Consider the following 22,214-nt stretch of genomic DNA (forward strand, 5'->3'; position numbering starts at 1 on the left):
TTGACTTTTTTTTTTACCTGCATGAATTACTGCATTAATTGAATAAATTAACCCGTGACTCTGGAAAACACTTTACTTCCACTGAACTTTCCTTTAATATTCTGATGTATAAAAAGATTGCTATACAGTCTTCCCCTTAATTGTGTAAGTCATTATGAGCATAACATAACACTTCCATTTTAAAAAGTTATGTCCAACAGTCTATGCAATATTCAAATTATCTGAGAAATTTGCTTTCGGTGTAAAGCATAATCACAAAAACCACAAAGTATAATTTTAGAAGAAACCATCTCATCAGAGGGCTGTATCCAAGCATGTTGAGTGAAAGGAAAAAAGTGTGGTTAAAAACAAGGCAGCATTAATACCTGATTTTATGAACACTGCATGTGCAAGATAGACCATCAACCATGTCTCAAATTGCAGTTGTCGATGGCCAGAGCGCTGCAACTTTTAGATGTGTCTTTTGTCCTACACACTTGAATTAAATGGCAAAACAACCTCACTAGCATGCACACAAACTCGCATTGCTCTGCTAATGAGCTAATATTGGAGCCAGGTGTGTTGAAACAAAGAAACATCTATCAGGGGTGTCAAACTCCAGTCCTCAAGGGCCGATGTCCTGCAACTTTTAGATGTGCCTCTGCTGCACCACACCTGAAAAGAATAATTAGGTCATTAGCAAGGCTCAGGAGAACCGATCTACACAGGGAGGAGGTAATTAAGCCATTTCATTCCATTGTGTTTTACCTGTGGCACATCTAAACACTGCAGGACAGCGGCCCTTGAGGACTGGAGTTTGACACCCCTGATTCTAGAAGTTGCAGGACACCAGCCCTTGACGACTGGAGTTAGCTTATTGAGCAGGATTCTGCAGCTGCAACTTTTTGGATGTGTCCCTGCTCCAACACACCTGATTCAAATCAATGGTTAATGAAAAGGCCTTTGCCAAACCTTTTGACATGGCAAGAATGTATTTCAGCTTTTTGATTCAGGCGTGTTGGAGCAGGGATGCATCCAAAGTTGCAGGACGGTGACACTCAAGAACTGGAGTTGCCAACTCCTTTTATATGGAACCAGTTGTCAAGAGGAGGATAAATAATGCAGGCAAGCTAAGGGACACTATCAACTTAGTTTATTTATACATCAGCGATTCACAACAAATGACATCCCAAACCACTTTCCCAAACAACCAGATGAAATTTATAAACAGAAATGGTCGTTTTAATCCTATCCTTTCGAAAGATTCAAATTTATTTACATATGTTTTAGTTTGAACCTGGTTATAGAACAATACATTTTCTGTTTTTAATATCAGTCAGTAAAAAAGCTTGACATCTAAGGAAACCAGGTAACTGCATAGGTAGAAATCCTTCCTGCTAAACATTAAAGTAGGAAACGATTCATAGTGTAAAAGATTTGATTCTAATCTTATTTTTACAATAAAGCACTTTCTCTGGAAGTGTTCGTCTCCTGGCTAAAACAGCTGGTTGATTTGCTGTCTATTATTCCTGCCATTATGTCACAGTAGGTGCTAGGCTGCAGTTTTATTGCCAGCTTGAAGGTAAATTCATTAAACGCTTATTTGAACTTAAGAGCCTGTTTCCTAAATGGATAGCACTGCTGTGTCAGTTTGGAATTAACCTAACAGACAAAAGGCAACAAACAGGAAGTATTATTTTGCTTGTCACAATCTAGCAACAGACTTTATGTAACCATTAAATGCAGAACCTGTAAAGATAAGGTATGTATTACATTCAGGTTAGTTTGTAATCTTTACTTCTGATTCTTTTCATTTTATTGCTTGTGGAAGAGAAGTGATCCTTCCTACATAGATTTTCTTTGTTAAATGTACATTGTTTTAGCTTCTTCTTGACTTCTGTAAGATGGGATTTGTGAGACGGATGAAATAAGTTCACCATTTCTTGTTGCAACATCTCCTTTGAAAGTCTTTTTTTTATATAAAGAAGACATTCTTTCTTAAAGTATGTTGGTTGAACTTTGCAAAGGCTGGCACTGAGTCATAAAAAGGTGTGAAAGAGAGTTCATAAAAGCTTTGGGATCGATAAAGTGACAGGAAGTCTTGGTGCAACTTCTCCATGTAATTTGAAGAAGTCAGTTCACGTTTTGTCAAGGCTAACGTGTCACTTCAGGGTCTTTTAGTGAATCTGAGAAACCAATATTTGGTATTTTCATGAGCTTGTTTTGAGATTATTTTGCTTCTTAAACACTGAATGAGAGCTAGATAACATTATATGGCACTCTGTGTGTAAAAAGTGCCTCAAATCCAGCAAAAAGCAACTATATTATATTACTGTTTGCACCTAAAAATGAAAAATGTGCTGAACATACAAAGATAAACATTTTTCTTATGGAGCATAGTTAAACCCGAGTAACTTTAAAAGTTATTCTGTTGATTCGTGTCATTAAATTGGAGACCAATATAAAAATATTACAGCACACACCACGCTGATATGCTGTGCACAGCATTACAATAAATTAATATTGCACAATATTTTGATGAAAAAGTACTTTTTCCATTGGGAGATTATGTAACTTCTAACAAGACATTTTCTCATGTTCTAAGTTAATTTATCTACCAATGGAACGTTTTCACCGATGTTAAGGAATTATTTACTTAAAACAAGCCTCTATATCTGTCTTTCTTCAAGTGTGCCAAGATATTTGTACTAGAAACTAGACCAAAAATACTTGATAAGATTTTGTGTTTCTGCATTGTAATCTTTGAACAATTTATTTTGATAAAATCAACTTTGCCACAATTGTTACAACTGTTTTGAAAATGCAACTCAAGTCTTTTCCTATGATTAATGTACTTTTTTTTTATCAGATTATCAGGTAACTTCTGGTCAGCCATTGGCGAATTACTGGTATGAAAGGTTTAACCCACACCCGACCCCGTCTTCTTTGTTTCTAAAATTTTCCATCTTCCTTTTCATAGAGTTAGTCATTCAAATGAGAAAGCAAGGAATTTGCCAGGTTAACCAGAGTTTTCTCTAGTTGTTTGATGGATTGATTAATTTAGTGCTGCCTCTCCCCTCTTGATTCAGCTGCCTGAAAAGTAGGCTCCTATTTTCCCTCACTTTACAAGATAGGAAATTTTGAAATATTTTTGGTCACCAAACATATGGACACACATGTTCTTATTAAAGCAGTTAACTACAGCTGGAAAATTGTCATCTCGGTATCTGTAAAGCAGCAGACTGCAGCCTAGTTACCTGAGCAAATAGTCTGATTAAAAAAAAAAAACTAAGCATTACTAAGTATATCAACTTGACAATTAATGTTTTCTTCAAGTGCTTATTATAGGTGTTTGCTTATAACTATGCATTGAAATCGGTTAATACATGTTAAGATGTCACATTGTTTTAGTAGCAGTAGGAGGATTAGTTGCTTTTCTGTTTAAGTAAAGTAAAACTGTGGTACTTTTTCTCAAAGCTGTTATACCACAGGAGCCTCATAATGGCCCATACCTTTGTAAGCTTGGTGGTCTGTGACCTCCTCTTCCTGGGGTATAAATAGGACGTGACACAGAGGCCCATTTCTTTCGGCCAGACTTCAAAGTGGAAAAAACAAGAGAACATAATGCAGATCTGGGATCTTTACAGGTCAGGGTTTACAATGTATCTGTCCCACCGTCGCATATTGTTGAACTGGGTGCTTTGGTCAAATCAGATGAGGTTTCAGCTTGTAATGGCTCCATTTGGGTTTGGTGAAAAAAGCTGTTGGGAACAGTGGAGGACCCATGATGTTATGGGCTGGTTTCACTTCCAGATACTCTGTAAAGTTTTTTTTAGAGGAATGGTTAAAGATAGTTCCCTGTCTAGGTTTGGTGCCAACTTGTGATGTGTTACAGAGGAAGGATAAAAAGAGTGATTTCTTTTTAAGAAATAATTTTCCTTATTGATAAATGCAGTTAAAAGGGGCCTAATTTTCTATATATTTTTTTACTTAAGCTACTCAAATCATTTTAAAGGGGCTATTATGTAAAATTGAAATTTCTTTAGTTTTATATTTTGCTGTAATGTTATTGCTTCGTCATAAAGATGCTTTGATTCTAGCGCTTTAGCTAGTCCAGGGGGCCCCAAAGAGTTTCACGCTACATTCACTCATTCACCCATTCACACACACATTCACACACTGTAAAGTCTTGCAATGCCAAAGGGTCCTGTAGTGTAAAAGCTGTAATCTAAGTTATCATACATATGTGGAATTCACCATAGCCGTATGATTATGGTGCAGTAACGATTCTCAGTTTGACACAAAGGAAACCCTGTTGTGATTGTGCATGCTATTTGATTAATTTTACAGTTTGATGAATTTAGACAGGGACCATCTGTTCAGGGTTGAGCAGTGTACAAATTAACACAAAGAAAAAGAAAGCCCAGAAACAGATCGGTACTGTTCAGAGTGACGCCACTGCCTACTGCCTCAGCGTTGTTTTGTGACAAGTCTCTTAATAACCAGTGGTCAGGTTGTTTTGTTTTTCTCCATTAGACCGCATTAGATGACCAAGTAGGAGAAAGGCCACACTCAACAGTGAAGGTTGGCACCGACTGTAAACATGAGCACTTATTTTTGAGTCTTAAGCCACAAATGCTCACACTACTTCCTCATTTTGCTGCCATTCTTTTTCGACCTGTAGAGCTAATTTCAACAAGAAAAAGTGTTTTATCTAAACTCTGAAAAACCTAAATGTGCAACTCCTCATGCATTAAGAACATGATGAACACAAGCTTGACTTGAGCTTGATGACTGTGACCTCAACAGGAAATATGGGGAACCTCCACCGGAAATGCAAATGCAACTTTTTGCAGGTTCTTTAGAACTAGGTCTGAAAGCTATCCGTCAAGCTGAGGCGCACATGCTCTCTTTCTCCTTGCAATACTTTTGGTATAATTTCTTCCCTCCTTTTTTGAATTTTCTGCTCTGGAGAAATCTATTTCCACACGGTCTTAATGAGCATCAAAGGAAAAAACACAAAACTGCAAAATCATTTTGTGTTTTATGTGCCTTGGAAAAGCCTTTATACCTTTTAAATGTTTTTTTTTAAATACTTTGTCACGATGGAGTTGCAAACTTCAATATGTTGCAACTGATGCAGTAGAGTAACATGGTTTTCAAAATGAGTGAAGAGCTGTGTATTTATATCCAAGCCCTCTGAGTGAGTACGTAGTGAAACTGCCTTTTGCTGCCTGTGCAGCTGCAAGTCTTTTCTGGTATGTCTTTGCATTAGAGACTGAATGTCTTGTCCATTCTTTTTGGATATTAGTTCAAGTTCAGTCAGACTGGATAGATGGCATCTGTGAACATGGATTTTCTAATACTACCACAGATTACTGCCTGGGTTTTTTAGATGTGGATTTTGTCTGGTTCTTACTAACTCATGAATGTGCTTTAAACTAAACCACTCCAATGTTACTTCATCATAATGCAGAGGTGAGTAGAGTATCCAAAAATTGTACTCAAGTAAGAGTTGCTCTACTTGAACAGATTTTTTTTCTCAAGTAAGAGTAAAACAGTAATTGGTAAAAATGCAAGTACTTAGTAATTGATCAACATATCAATGGTTTAATATTTAAAATTACGTCATCAGGAAAACCGTGTGTATTACTTGGCAACAATAGCTTTCCTATATCTCCTCTTCCATAAAGATTGGATTTGTGAGGAGCATGACTCTAGTGCATGATGTTCTGTTGAAATTTTCTCTTACCTGAGCTTACAATTCCTCTTTAGTTACTGTGCGCCTCTTGGTGTTTACTTAAGCAGTACTTGCGTTCCCAAAGCAACCCACATACGCAGAAGAACAACAACAACATTTGAATGCATAGACACAACCAGGAGTGGTCTGATTGTGATGTGATGCACTTTGGTGACAGACTTCTTTCATAAGATCATAATAATAGTTTTCAGCCATTGTTTACATCCTAATTTACCACATCTGGCTTTTTCTGGTGCAGAATTATGATGCATGTCTCACATCAATGACATAAACGCTAGAGATAATGCAACATTCCCGTTGAGACTGCAGCCGCTTTGAAAACTATCAATTATTATTGTATCCAAATTAGAACCACATATCGAAGTGGCACAGATCTGATGTCTTTCTTTTTTGCGTGTGTGTTTGTGTGTGCGAGGGTGAAAATATCAGAATTGGGTCATTTAGGCTACTGTGAAAAAGCCAGATATAGGTCACATATAGGCAATAAAGCGAATTTGGGTCACATTGGCCTGCTATGAGAACATAGCCTTTTAATTTTCACATGGTGGATTGAGCAGAGCTCAAAGCTTCTCCACAACTTCATGCCTGAACTTTCAGATGTTTCTTGGTCTTCATGATGATGATTGTTGACTGATTTTAACAAACCTTTGAGGCATTCACAGAACTGCTGAATTTCTATTGAAAATAAATTACATGCGGGTGATCACGCTGGATTTTAATGAAGAGCGTTAGAGAAAATTAGGGTAGATAACTTAATATTTGTGGACTCTTTTCAGTTGTTTATGGGAAATCATGCATTATATTTTTATCTTCCTATGACGTATGTGCTACTTTGTGTTGGTCTATCAATACACCGTAAACTGAGAAAACCTTGAAAAGTTCAAGCCGAAGAAATATTTAGAAAAAGTCATCGTATACATTTTATATAATCGTTTGGCATCATTATGCTTTCTGCATGCTTTTAGCCCCTCACAGGACTGACGATTCCTCTTTTCCAATCTCCTCATTTTGGTAATCATTATTTATATTCTTCCCTTCGTCTCCCCTGGAGGGATGAAATGAGAAGGGCTCCTCTTAGTGAATTAGGTGCTAATCTCTCAATGCACCAGGGACTAATTGACCTCATTAGCTTCGAGTCCACTGCCTCTAGGAAGAGATGTACTCTTTAGCACAACCTTTGGGATACATGCTGCAGATGCTTGTCATTAAGAGTCTTATTAAAGCAATTTTAGTTACTAAAAATTTTAAATTCAACCAAATGATTTTTGCACAGCTAAATATTGCCTAAAATAACAAACTGTTTAGCTACAATCATTCTTCTCAAAATTAGTACTGACACCGAGTTATGGATATAAACACGGCTCCAAAACCAGCAGTGATTGAATTATTGGTCAGAGAAAGTCGTTGTTACACAAAGCTCCCTGGATTGTTTTCCCTCCGCTGAGTTTGTTTGATGTATTTAAAAGGAGCCCAACCTCACCTCAGATCTGAGGCCATCGAACGTCGAGAGCACATGACCTTCTCTTTGGGTGATGCCTCTCTTCATCTTTCGCTCCCAGGACCTCCTTCACTCTGCATTGTGAAGTGAAATTGTAGAACGACGTCCTGCTGTAGAAAAATAACAGAAATGAGGAGGGTGCCACTGCGACTGACTGTCTAAGCTCTCTCAAGGTTCAAAGGTGTTTGTGTTTGGCGTCATCAGATCGGCGGGAGACTTGGCTCCTCCGGTAAAACTATCCACTGGAATCTGTGAGCAAGCATTTTAATGCTCCTCTGGGCTTAAAGCCTGTTAACTATTATGTGGCAAAAGGACTAAAGTAATTATGAAAAAATATAAGTAAAATAGTAAATAAAAACATTTTATGAACAAACAGCTAAATAAATAATAGGGGTTATAATTATTTTAATACCTTAAGTGCAAAAGTTGTGAGGGAATTGTATATGTCAAAATGTTTCTATATATTTAAATATTTATTGAATCATATTATGGATCCTGTGCTGCCATGAACTATGAAAAAGTGTTTCATTAAAACACCCAAGCATGTGATTGGTTAACCTGGACAGGTAAATCATAATGACTAAAGTTATAATAGCTCCGCCCACTGACCCATGTAGGTAAATTCACGTTTCATTAATTACGTAAATAAACACTGAAACAGTCAACATCTTTTATTATCTATTTTTTTAGAAAAAAAATGTATTTGTCTTGAATTGTGATTAAGATGCATTTAAGTAATATTTACAGCTTATAAGTGAAAAAGTCTGTTTTTGTACGAAAGATAAGACTTATGCATTTACCTTTTAATTTTTGTTTCAAGAACTTTCACTGGCTTTCCAGAAGATATTTATTGTGATAGTTATAATAGTATTGTTTCACCTTACTTTAGAACACATCTTTCTTTTTTGACATTTTTTTTTTCTAGAGGAGAGCTTTTCTCTTCTTTTTTTTTCCAAACAAGCATGAACATTTTCTACTGGGACTACGTGTTTCTACGTTGGCACCTTGTGCACTTTTAATGATAGCTTTATAATTTTGGCTGAGGTTCTAGGAGGAGCCATTGTAAGACACTATAATTAACGACCAACAACTGGTGCATGGCCAGAATATTCTGTGCAGATCTTGTGCTCAAGGATGCCTCTTATGTGAGCGTGAGTATGCAGGCATAAATAGAACCCTATTAGTGATTGTTCTGTCACGTTGCAAACACAAAAAGTGACTGAATGCTTTATTAATAGTAAAAGTATTCATACCCATTAAACTTGAAAAATTTGTCACATTACTATAAACTTGATTTGTTTTAAATTGGATTTTTTTTTGTGATCAAGAGAAAGCAATGCATGATTGTCAAGTGAAAGAAAAGGAAGCATGATTTAAAAAATGTTTTTACAAGTAAAAACATTTTTACTTGTATGTAAAAATACATTTGTATGTGGCCCCCTTTTACTCTGACCAACTAATTTTCTTTTGTCTCGATTAAAAATTATATTTTTACCTAATCTATATAAGATTATGTAAGAAAACAATGCCTTCTTACCTAATCTAGCTTATAAACTAACAAACTGTGTGAAACCTGTTTTAGTATTTTCCTCCCACTTAATTAAAATACATTTACACTTTGTGGCAATGATGAGACAACAGTCAAGTATTTTACGCAAAAGTTCAACGGATACTTAGACAAAATAAGACAAAGATTCGTCATCAGTTTCTACTAAAAACTAATTTATTGATTTTAAACCTGACTCATAAAGGATGTGTTTGCTTCAGTAGAATAGTGGGAAAACAAGCAGCATGAAGTGAAGTTTCCACTGATTAATATTCTGGTTTGTTTTTGTGTGCAGCAACCCTCCACATACCTTAAACATAATGTGTTGTGTACTTGGATGCCGTTATCAGACTTTTAATTGCAGTGTTTTGGAGAAATGTTTGCAGCTTGTGCTGGGCAGAAATTATTTTTCCAACTTAGGAAAAAGAGGAAAGCTGATGGAAACTCAGAAAAAGATGCTGCAGCTGTAAACCCATCTATATTTGTTCTTTGTTTTGTACAAGCCATAGTTCTTCAGCTTTCATTTTCTTGTTATATTACTCTGTAGACTGACAATAATTTACTGTCATCTTGATCATTATTCAGTCTTGGATGCTCTTTTTTTTAAGACTGGAAAATGATGCAGTCTAACTTTAGCCATTTGAAGAGCTGCAGCACAACATGGGTTGCTTTGGAGTGCCATTAGAGGAATACCTCTTCACCCTGTTGGAGAAAACTTTCCATTTCCTGGGCAACTTCCCCTTCCACAGTCCCTCGAAATGATCTACCTTTAGCATTGCGTGATTAAAACAAAGGTTGATACAGTTACAGTTTGAAGTAGAACAAATGATTTACACTTGAAGGATGCAAAATGATTTATTGAAAGGATATTCAAATTTATAGTGCTTAATATCCCTTTTAATGGCATTACATAGCATGTTGTTGATAGAAAGCTTTGAGTCAAACAGGTTTGTGCGAAGTGACCTTTTGTGTCAAACTTCTTGATCAGAAGCCATGCCGAAACACCCTGCAGCCAGTGTGAGCTGATGCTTTCTTCCTGTGAATGTTTGAGAGCGGATGGTGCAACTGTGTGGGTGTCTTGCTCTCTCTTTCTCCCCATTTCATATCCAGAGTATTGTGCTTGCTATCATTCAAGGACATTATGTAACGCTTGTGAGAGCACCCCATCTGGAGAAGTGCCATTGAATCGAAGAGTTTGCAGAAATCACTGCAGAAATGAAAAACTTACCTGTGAAAGACATTAGTAACTAAGGACGCTGTACTGGCAAAAGAGGAATTTGCTGTACATCTGGTCGATGGCTTTAAAGCACAAATAATCTCTGTAGCATTTCAGGGAATTTGGAGTTCATGTTTAAAGATGTAATGCACATCCCACTTTATGTAGGTGCATTTGTAATTATTTAATCCCAGGCTATGCAGATGTAAAGGTAGGTGTTTTAAACTCGTTCAGTTGAGCTGAAGTCTGTGGATGTGGTTTCGTTGTTGTAGATGTGCATTCAGTGTACAAACATGCAGGATTTGCATGCCAGAGTCAGCCTTGTAGACACTTCAGTGGCTCAACAAGCTGCTCATTGTGCTAAACTGGTTAATGAGTTATTAGCTACCCACTTGCTCTCGCATTAGTGGTGGATCTGGTAGAAAAGGCATGGATTTGGGCATGGAGTCAGTTTGAATCTGGATTACAATAGAGAGCCTCCAAAAATATAACTACTGACCAACTGAGAGCCCTGGGCAAGCCTCTCCTTCTGCTGTCCCTTACACAACCAAACACTCACCTACTCCTCCAAGAAGGCTTTTGGAAATAAAAATGCTTGTTATTGTGCATTGTAGGGATTTTAAAAATATTTTTGAGAAAACTAAGAATCCTCTTTTCACCGTTTTCCTTTTCTTTGTCTTAAAACATTTTTAATAACTGCAATAATAGTGATGCATATTTGTATTTTTTTTATTAATATAAATCAAACATTTATTTATTTCAGTATTTCTACACATATTGTAGAAATGCTGGGTTTTTATTTGGCATTTGCCAGCTTAGAGAGGGATTATACCAACAACTGCTTCATATTGTTGTCTGAAATATTTGCTTTTATTGGTTGGGAAGTTATTGTCTGCCGTTTTCCTCCAACTTGAAGGTTCGTCTGAACTACTTGCATTGATGTGGTTCTTCTTTCCATCTACTCGCTGTGAAAATTATCTTTTAAAAACAGTTTCTTTAATAAGTGCTGCTTGTTGTGTAAATAATTTCCAAAAGCCACAGGACTAGACTGACTGTTGAAGACCAGCTCTGTTCTCTGAAAGAAGCAGCTTATGGTGTATCATTGGTTGATGGAGTATCGGGGCCCAGATAATCTCCTAAACATGCCGTCAGTTTCAAAGCCAAGCTGATAAAACTCTACAGCAACTTGGTTAGAAAAGCATTCATACCTCATTTTCACATTTTGTTCTGTTGCTACCTGAAACTTCATTGCACTTTATCTAAGATTTTATTTGATACATCAGCACAAAGTAGCAATAAATATCTGAAAAATACAGTGTGTGTTTTTATTCAAACCCTTTTCTCTGATAGGCCTATAAAGAAAATCCAGTGCAACTGAATGCCTTCAAAACTATGTGATTTGTGAAAGCTTGTTGGAGAACGTAAACAACCAGATTTATAAATTTCAGGGGTCACAGCAGAGAGTTCAAAGATAAGATTGTTGGAAGGTGTGAAGCAGAGTTGGGTTGTGAAACAACAACTTGCAGAGCAATGTTCGGTGACCCAGAAAACGAGTGTAGAAAGGAACTCTGGTCAGATGAGATGAAATTTGAAGTTTATGGCTAATGGGTGAAGAAGGCACTATGAGTTGAATACACTTTCCCCGCAGTGAAACACGGTGGTGGCAAGATTATGCTTTGGAGATTCTGTTCTCCAGCAGAGACAGTAAAGCTGGTAAAACTTGATGGGAAGACGCTGTCCCACTCAACCCGACTGAGCTTGAGCTACTCTTCTAAGAAGGGTGGGCAAAAAGACTTGTATTCCCAATTGAAGTAGTCTTCAGACTTTTTAGGTGACCTCGTCTTTAACTCGGCTAATTTTAGAGGCCTCACCTTAAACAAAACACAAATGAAAAGGCTGAAGTTCATTTAATTAAAGAAGTGACAAAAAACGACAAACAATACAGTTCTTGAATTTCCTATTCTTCCAAAAATTGCATTTGATCATTTCTTCTGAGTTTTACTTTTTAAAATAAAGAGGCAATCATGTAGAAATTATTCTTTTTTTATTATTATTGTTTAAGTACAATAAACTCCTCCCATGCTGCTCAGCCTTTGATAGCAGTTGTCAAAATGAATGGGAGGAAGCTTTGCCAGGTGCCTGAGGTTGCAACATTGGACACCTGCTCTGGTTCCACTTGGAATAATAATAAAAAAATATGTACCTTAAAAAGAAATATCTGCAAGGTTTCTCTCACTTTTTTGGTGCAAATATTACTTACTCTTATTATGCAATATTACTTAAAATTGTCAGTAATTCTACTACATATGTAATAAATCCACACCAAATAATAAGAAAATAAAACCCAGTTAATATCTTCTCCTTAAATTAAAAATTCCCCATAATGAAAGTTAATCTAATCCTCCAGGAAGGATCAGGTGTCTGCCATTCAAACCTCGCTCACACAGATCATTTATGAAAGTGTTTTGCAGATCTCTGCTGTCGGCAGCTGGGACGCTGATGTTCAGTGGGGAATCTCAAAGCTGTGGGCTCAGGTGTCTCATAGCCTGAAAAGACTTCTACTCCAGTGATGAGGCTAGCTCGTGTACCCTGTTTGTCTTTTGAGTGCTTAAAAATAAAAAAAAGACAATTTGGGTAATGCATTTACAATTCCATTTGTCTCATGATGTTCTTTTTACGTATTGTACTCAAATATAATCTGTAGAGTAGAACTATATTGTATGATATAAAAACAGACAGGTTGTTCTCATTTACTTTGAACTACCTTGTTGCTGAAAATGTTCTATATAAAAAATGAAATTACCTTACCTTCTGTGCTTCATTCACAGAAGGTTTCTGTTTCTCCTGTCGGCTTAAAATCAGGTATTTTGTTTTCTTGCAGCATCCATCTGTGACTAATTGTGCACTGGCTACAGGTTCCTTTTTTTGTGAAGCTGTCCTTGCAGAGTTGTTAGGGAAATGAGTCACAGTTACCAAGGAAGTGAAATGCTGTGCGGTCAAGTGCATGTTGCAGGGTAAATTCTGTCTTTGCTTGAGAACCCTGAAAACCAGGCTGATGCTTTGACATCTCAGATCTGTGAAAGAGTGTTTAGACTTGCAAATTATGATAGAAGGAAAAAAAGCAAGAGCTGAACGTTAAAAAAAGAAACAAGCTCATCTTTTGGAAAATTGGTACTCCAACACACAACACAATTTTGTTAAAGTTCTTGCCTTACATTATTTTAATCAACAGTACACTCCAACAACTTTTTTTGCTCTTTGTGACAAACATACCTCTCCATAACAGCAAGCGACCTGAAAAAGCACCTGTCTGTTTTTGTTTCATGCTGTAAGAAATTGCATGAACGTGAACGCACTGCGATGTTGTCTTGTTGCATTTCCACAACTCTGTAAACATGTTTGGCATGTAGATATGCATGGGCGTTAAACCGAACAGGATTAATATTATGGGATGCCAGAAAACAGACTGCCAGGAAGTTAACTGAACTTTGGTTGGCGATAGAAAAGCTGCTGTTACTAGAAACTAGTTTAAGACGCAATACAAGTACTGATAAGAAGTTCCTGTGTTGGTTTCTTTTTGTAACAGATGGTGATGACTCTCTCATGGCAACTGGTTTAGGTGCATCTATTCGGTTGCTTGTTGACACTAAAAGCAGATCAACCAATCGGCAGGCATCAACTCGTTGCATTTAAACATCTAGTCGCCAATGAAAACGCCACGGTTCCGTTTGGGTTTTGTGGTGTAGTTTTATTTTGTTGTGAAATTTGTGTCTAATTCAGTTAGATTTAATTACTTTTTAGAATGAGTTTTCTAGTTATTCTTAGTTATTATTAGTGAAATATTGTTTAGTTTCAGTGTATTTTTTTTTGTTATAGTAGTAGTTTCAATTTTTGCATACTTTGGTTAATCTTTAGGTGCAGAATTTTAAAAAGTCAAAAATATTGTGATGTCTGTATTATCACAATGCCATTTAATTAATTAATTAATTTATTTTTTTAATTCTTGTTGAAGTGACTAGCGATTTATCTCAACTTTTGCTGTTGCCATTTTGCAGACTGGCATAAGTTTCGGCAGAAAGATTATGGACTGCTGTAATTTGCTGACAACTGCATGTGTGTGTGTGTGTGTGTGTGGGGGGGGGCGGGGAACTAAATTTCACATCAGTTCAAAATGTTAGCAAATAGATTCATAATCACAAAAATAAAGGCCATTATATCTCTAATTTCAGTGTTTTAGAAAGTTTTATAAATGCACTATTTAGTTCCATGTAGTTATAGTTTTTCCCCATTTATTACCATTTTTATTTATTTCAGTTAAATTAAATGGGTAAGTTATAATAAAATAATATCCTGACTTTTAACAACAGTTCTGCCTGCTGCTGCTGGTAGTGAAATAGTGTAATGGTTGTTTTCTTGGCACTCTGGTGCTTCTGTTCCCAGCTGAGCATAATTTCAACACTTTAACCTACATGAGTTGTGTAGTTGACGTTTGGTTACTACCATCTCTTTGTTACAGTAGTTTACTCATCTTCTGGTGGCTTCTTCAGCAGCATAACACAATTGACCACAACGCTTGAATAATCTCACTGGTTTCTTCAGCATGAATATTGTGGCATTGTTGTGTAGCCAGTGGATCTGCAGTGACGGTGTGATGTTGTTACTCCTTCAAATACTTTGTAGACAAAGAATGTGTCAGAATAAAAAACAGATGGCAAAAGACATGTCAGAATAAACAAATATTAGATGCTGATATAAATCTTAAATATCATTAAAAGTTTATATGTCAGCATTGGCAATACAAAAACCTGTTAAACACTGTTAAAAAGGGGGCAAAAGACATAATGGTTTAAATTAAATCAAATTTATATGCAACAATGGCCTAGATGAAGTCCATACCTAAATTTGGGACAGTTTTTGTGGAGTGCCTCTAGATGTGAAAAGCTGGTGGAGATACTTTTTAAAATACTCACAGCTGTAATTACGTCAAAAGGAAGTTGAACAAAGTATTGAGTCAATGTGGCTGAACACAGATACACCCTTTAAAATTCAGAACTGTGCATTCTTTTCCTCTCACTTCATAATTATGTGCTATCAAAATTTCTAGATGAACGGCAATGAGATGTGAAAACATTTAAGGGTAACAAATGATTTCACAAGACACTTGTTGGCATTGCCTATACTCTTAAGAATTTCACGTTTTGGTTTTCTGTTTTAAACACAGATGTATATCAGTTGAATTAAATACGTGTACAGCACTGTCAGACTGTGACTCATTTATGGGAAGGGCAGCAGTGAAACTCAAGTCTTTTCGAGCCATTTCCTTTGTGTGAGCCTTCAGACAGATGCTTGGTAGGAGTAACCCTGCTTTCACACAGCTTTGCCAAAAACCTCTCCTTCCCACTCAGCCACAGAAATCCCGGAAAAGGTACTGGTGTGTAAAAATATTCCTGTGTTGCTTCTCAACGGCGACGCTTTCATTCACATTCCTTGGCCCACAGCGGCAAAACACAGGGGGATGGCTTTTTCAAAACGTGCAACTTTCGCCGTGCCTCACACAAAGCATCCTTTGAGATCCGATATCTGGCATGACCAACGTAAAGACCATCACTGGGTGCGTTTCAGAAGCTTAGCTGAACACAAATTGTGTTCACGCCAAGTGCATGAAACAAAGTGTGGGCTTACAAATTTTAAAAGGGCTGTTAAAGACACTCAGGGGAAAACCAGAATGCTATTAGTTGAATCCTCAGCTACCATTCAGTGTAGTCATCCATGGCTCTCGGAAGACATTTGAGGTAATGAGATCCCTGTGTGCTCGCCCTGCGTCACTCTGACCGTCCGACCTCTCTGCTGCTGCAGGATTTTAAATTGAAGGCTTGGACTGTGGCGTTCCATGCAGCGCTAAGAATATGCAGTCAGCATTTTTTTCCCCCCATTGTGCACATGGATTATTTTTCTTTGCAGAGCTTTTTATCTAACAAATCTTTTAGCGTGCAGTCACAAGCATTTCACAAAGGTCACTGGTTTTCAGTGCATCAAAATGTGATCATCTGATAATATTCTAATCTAGTGCCACTGAACAGGAAAAAGTCATATCCCATAAGGTTTTATCCGTGACATGAAGTGATATGTTTTTTTGTTTTGGAATAAATTGTATTTATTTTCCCTGATGACTCAGGGAAACTTAAGTCATCAGATTAAGATTACTCCTCAGGGCTGGGTGGGGTTTTGTTTTTGTTTGTTGTTAAAGACAGGAAAAAACCCACTAAAACAAATAAAATGCACCAATGAAGCACTGCTAATCAGTTTATTACTTTACCACCGAAATTTTACTGTCATAGTCTGCGTTTCATTCAGCAAAATCTACTCCCCCTCAGCACAGATGTTTTAAGGAAGAATGAATAATTCTTGGCTTCTCACCCACAAGCATTACATGAATTATGTAAGCCTTTTCTAGTGGTTACAAGGATTCACCTCTCCTTCAACTGCAGCATTAAATCAAAAATCCTGTTTTTGAGCAATGAAAGCGTCTCCTAAAGGTTCTGCAAATAAAATGAAACTCCATGAAGGAAAAAAACTGAAACACGATCAGTAAGTAAACCGCCATGTCGCCATCATATTTTATAGTGGAAACGGCGTGTTCAGGTTTTACTCTGCGTCTCTATAGCTAGAGCGCAAAATCTTCTATGTGTGCGATTTACTGAATTGGCAGTGTTGAGTTTTGAAGAGGAAATCAAGTAAGTCTGCTCAAATAGTGTGATCAGTCAGGTTGGGAACATGTTGAAACATGCTCTCAACATGTTCCCAACCATCTTCAGCCATCAAATGTATCAGGACACAAAACAGGCATTCAAGTGGTTGTTGTTTCCTCTCGTGGTTTTATTAAAATACATTATTTTGAGTTTCTGTCAATATTTGTTTTATTTTCAGATTTGCTGGTTATGCAACAAATAGGAAGTTAGAATAATCTAAAATTATTTTGCGTTTTGTGCAAATGTCTCACAAAAATTACACATGTGAAGACATTGTAGTGTCCGTAACACTGAAACGACGTCTCTATAGAGAGAGCTTGCTCAGCCAAGGTTTTTGAAGTTGTGGTATTTTGTGTCCTGGGTGGAACTTGAGTGGAAATTTTATATCCAGTAGCATTTTAACAATTTAATCTCTAAGACTGGGTAAAATGTTATTTCACTATTTCTTATTGGTATTTACAAGAAATCCCATTAGAGTAACTTAAAGTTTGTTGCATGACAAAATGTGTAAGCTAAACGGTTATTAGTACTTTTGCATTGCACTGTAGCTTTTATTTATGTTTTCATGCCCGTCAGCGTCTGTTATCTGACGATACGAGTAACTGGGATTTATTTTAACGTTATAATAGATGTGAAGTTTGACAAAATTGGCTTATTTATTCTTCAAATTTATATAGTGTAGTCAAAAAGTTATTTTTTTCATTGCTACATAATTCGTAAACGCTCAACAGTTGGTGGTTACCATAGCAACCAGTAACAGTCAGCTTACCCACTTTTTCTGTTGCTGTCTGAAACTGTGGTATGTATTAGGATGAGCTCTGTTTTCTTCACAAGTATTATATTTTAACATATGTTTTAGACAAATTTAATCACATACAAGATTTTATGTCTAATTTTGTCATGTTTTGTATGTGTTTTTATTTGTTACCATATTCAATGTTGCGCGTTTCAGCCGTGTTTAATTTGACAACTGTTATCAATGTCTTTCTTTGTCTAGTTTGGGTTTATTTGTTGTATTTTATTTCATGTATAGAAACAGAACCTGCTGGGCTGATGTAAACCACTGACTTGAGATTCTCTCTTAGGTATGTTTTAATTTTTTAGTAATGTTTCAGTTACTAGTTGTGTGATAGTGATATGTATTTAGAACAGAAAATAGAATACACACATATTTGACAGTATTTTAACTTATGTTAAAGATAAGATTAGTAATGTGGACTTTCTTTTAATCTTTGGCTGTTTTGAACTCGTGATGTCTCTTACGATGTTGCTAATATGCATCATGCTAACATTACTTCTGAAAGCACATAAATGTTGTAGTTTTTATATTAAACCTCCTGAGACCCCTGACCACACAAAAGATGTAAATTTATGTAGCATGCCACTATCTGATCTCAGTCAACTCACCCCTTTTTCTGTTGCTGTCTGTAACAGTGGGGTAGACGCTGCTGATGACTAATGTTTACCACCAAGTTGATTTTCTCACTGGTTAGAATAAATACGTTTTAAAGTTTGAGGCAAACAGAAGGGTTACGTATATGACTCCATCGCTTTCCTGCCCGTCACAGAAATTCAGAAGAAGTTATTTTGATTGTAAAACTATGTAGCTGTAATGTACTGTGCAAATTCAACTGTTCTCATTATTAGCCTCAGCTTTTAAAGTCATTTCATGCGCATTAACAACATGCTATTTTTGACAGGCGTCAACCAATGCAACGCACACTATGAATTAAAAAAACATTTAACTTTAGATATAAGAGTAGATTGTGTGAAACGCGCACCAGATGGCCCTGTCAGCAGCCCGAGTTTGATAGTCGTCTGGAAAATTACCATCATCACACTGACCTTAAGCTGTCATCCATTTCTTTTGAAGCAGTGCTGCGTGATATCTGCATTAGGTTCTTTGTAGCTGCGTAAACATTCCCGTCGCTGTACTGGTTTCAGATGTTGAGGTTTTCTGAGTGGGATAGTGGTAGTGAGCTGGCTGGACTGCTGAGGAATAATTATGGTTTTTTTCTTATGGGTGGTGGTGAAAAAGGCGCCCTTCTGCTCCAGTGTTATGGGAAAGAGTGTGGTACGTTTTGAAACCTGAATCAGGGATGTGGCTGGTAACATCAGCTGGAAACAATGATCCCTGTAGCTGGAACAGATTGCGTCTATTCTTCATGTCAATCGGGTGTGCATTTTTATCATGGCCCCGGCTACATGAAATTAGAAAATCTTGTGCTGGTGGTAATATTGGTAAATATTGCAATGCATGCCTATTTTCTGCTGTCCTTTTTCTCATTTGTGATTCCTTAAGCACTTTGGGAAAGGTCTGGTGTGAGCGTCTTCTGACTGTCCGACTGACTAAATATTGCCTTATGTAAAATTCAACTTTGTATTCACAACATATTGACCAGCGTTAATTAGTTTTTAACCTTTAAATGAAATCTTTCGCAGTCAATTGCCTTCTAAAGGCACTGAATTACCTAAAGAATCCACCTGTGTGTAATTTAATTTTCTTGTTTTCTATAAACCTGAAAGGCATTTTTTTTTTTTTTAGAGAATATTAGTAAACAAACATCATCTGGACCATAGAACACCACAAATGTCGGGGATAAAGTTCTGGAGACGTTTGCAGCAGAGTTAAGTTACAAAGCTATATTATTTTAGCATCTCGCAGAGCTCTGTTTAACACATGACAAAATCCAAGACGTACCAAGACATGCCTTTCTTCCTAAAATGACAGAAATAGCCATGAGGTCTAAGGTGTTTCTTCAGTGAACAATGAGACACAGCACTCTGTGTCTCATTTTTGTTACACCTCTGGACCTGCGGGTCAGAAGAGGCAGTGAGGCTGCAGCAATGCATTCTGCTGCACCTGAAAACTTTGATGCATTCTGTCTAGTAACCTAAATTGCCATATCTTACCCTAACTATAATATCGCCCTAATCTGCTAACGTGGAACTGTTAGCAGATTAGGAGGGAGGAAACATGTCAATGTTTTCTCCCTTTTTTTTTTTACTTATCTATGTCTTGACTCGCATATGTTATCTCACAGTGACGCGCATATGGATCTTTTGAGTGAGATAACCAAAGAATTCAAACCTTGTTTCACGTTTTTTTCTTATTTTTGCACATAAACTGATGGTTGAAAGCCTGTCACACATAACTTTGAAAGGCATCTCACAAAGCTCTGTGCAAACTGAAAGCCCTTCATCCTGAAAGGCTTTCAAATTGCTAATTGTGATATTCGCCTGTAGATAATGAAAACACATTTCAGCTTAGAATGCATTTAAACAATGCATACAAAAATATGAGATCAATGAAAAGTGTGTTATTTTCAACATGTACTTTTAATCTGACAAATGGGCCTCATCGAAACACATATTCTGATTTTTATTTTTTTTTTAACTGTGGCTGTATGTTATATGATAGTATGCTAATTACAGTAAAGTTATTCTGGGCTCATTATTAAAATTGTACGGTTTATTCTAAATTAAGCTGGAAATAAGCTGAAATATTTTTGCTATTGTAATATCCTAATTTTGAATTATATAGACACGTCTGACATTCTTATAATAACCATTTATATACAGTAATTTATTTGAATTTGCATTCACATTTATACCAGTTTACCTTTTGAGCCTTGTGACAGTCACACCGAGTGTTGTCCTGAATATGACTTGGGTGACATTTTCCTTTGAGGGAGTGCAGGTGTTTTTAAATCCAAACAGCACATGAGAAGGAAATGGCTCAGACTAATTTGATCAGGGCTATTTCAGTATTGGATTTGTCCCTCGGCTGATATGTCTAGATTTAAATTCTATGTATTTTTAAACCAATAATCCCCTATTTTTACCCGCTGTTTGTGTCAAGCAGAAAAACAGATGTCTACACTTGCAGCAGTCTCAGCCTTTGCTTGATTTATATATAAGTACATGTGAAACATTTGACCAATAACAGACAGCTTCCAAGTACCGTTTTCTCTTTTGCACTTCCTGTATTTATTATAAGCAGAGGCATTTAAAGCTTAAATCATTGCTGAAATAGCATCCTGGTAATATTGTTAGGTGCAAGTCACTCCTTCTGTTGAATGCGGTTAATTTAATACCAGTAGCCAGTACTGAGCGAAAGGAGGAGACATGGCTGGGGACAGGGTATGATAATCTAATCCACAAGTGTGCATTGCTGTACATAGATCAGTCTTCTATTTATAGAAAGGTTTTTTTTATATTGCTGCAGGATTACAGGAGGCCGTAAAATACTAACCTGATCTGACCTGGATATTTGTCCTGCAAACTGATTAAAAAAATTATGAAATATTATATCCAGCTAAATATTTAAGTCACATGAAATAAAAATAATTAAATGTAATCATTGCTTGGTACTAAGCTACTGTAACCATCTTTCCTGTCTCATCTTATAAGTTTGTGTATGTAAAATAGCACTTTAAATGGATGTAAACATGAGAAACACATTTTGTGGATATTAAGGTCCCGCCACATCCATCAAGCCTGTGTAATGGGTTTGATGTATCCCTGGTACATAATGATGATTATATGAAGAGTGTAAAATCTTGACTGTTCCCCTACATCAGGACACAGATGTGTTACTTTAGCTGGGATTTAAGCATTTTGTTTTACTTTCCTTTTTTCCCCCTTTGTTTTCTAGTCTGGAGTTAAAAGTTGAACATTATTGTTGACTTGTTGACCCTTGTTGCAGAACGTGCCATGTGAAATCTGTGATCCTGATAACTCAAAGCAAATTTTAATATCAGGTGTTAGTGGTTGTTGTTGGGCTTGTGTAACCATGTCAGATTTATCCAGGATGTATGTTAATAACAGAGCGTATGAGTCACTGCAAGTGGTCAACTAATAAGAAAAACAAATCTAATACTATCAGATCAAGCATTCAGCATCAAGAGGCGAGTGAGCCTTCAACAAAATGATTTCTTGCATTTATTTGGATTTTATAGAGGATTAAATAACTGTATTTGATTGACATTATTTCACTACAACCTATTTTTTCTAAAAATGATATTTAGCAGATAAATCAAAAATGTAGATTTCAAAAAACTTGATATTCACGAGTAATTTTGTTAAATCACTACCAATTTATCCAACCTGATGATGTGTGAAAAGCTGTTTGTCTTTACTTTTCTTTCCTTTAAAGTGTTGTCTGAAAAATAGAATCCTGAATCTATGCAGGATGAGCATCTTCTGCTTCCTGACAATCCTCACAGTCCAGAACCGTAACATTTTAGTTAGAAACAAAATGGTGTGAACAGATTAGTAGACAAGACACTATTTTATCTGTGAGATGAACTGAATTCACATTTTAAACATTTAACAATGTTTCAAGTTAAGTCGCTTGAAATATTAAATTGATATCTATAATTATGTTTAGCTAATTTAGTTTGTCCAAAACAAAACCTGTAAAATCTTTAAGTTCTTAGGAACTTAAAATTTAAGGAATTTAA

General features: G+C 36.4%; 1 protein-coding gene across 5 annotated transcripts in view; it reads left to right on the forward strand.

Moving 5' to 3' along the window:
• Positions 1 to 22,214, forward strand: part of adcy7 (adenylate cyclase 7) — a 68,026-nt gene that overhangs the window by 1,105 nt on the left and 44,707 nt on the right. The gene's annotated exons all lie outside the window — the stretch shown is intronic.

Source organism: Poecilia formosa, unplaced genomic scaffold, assembly GCF_000485575.1.
Source record: "Poecilia formosa unplaced genomic scaffold, Poecilia_formosa-5.1.2 Scaffold46, whole genome shotgun sequence".
Lineage (NCBI taxonomy): Eukaryota > Metazoa > Chordata > Actinopteri > Cyprinodontiformes > Poeciliidae > Poecilia > Poecilia formosa.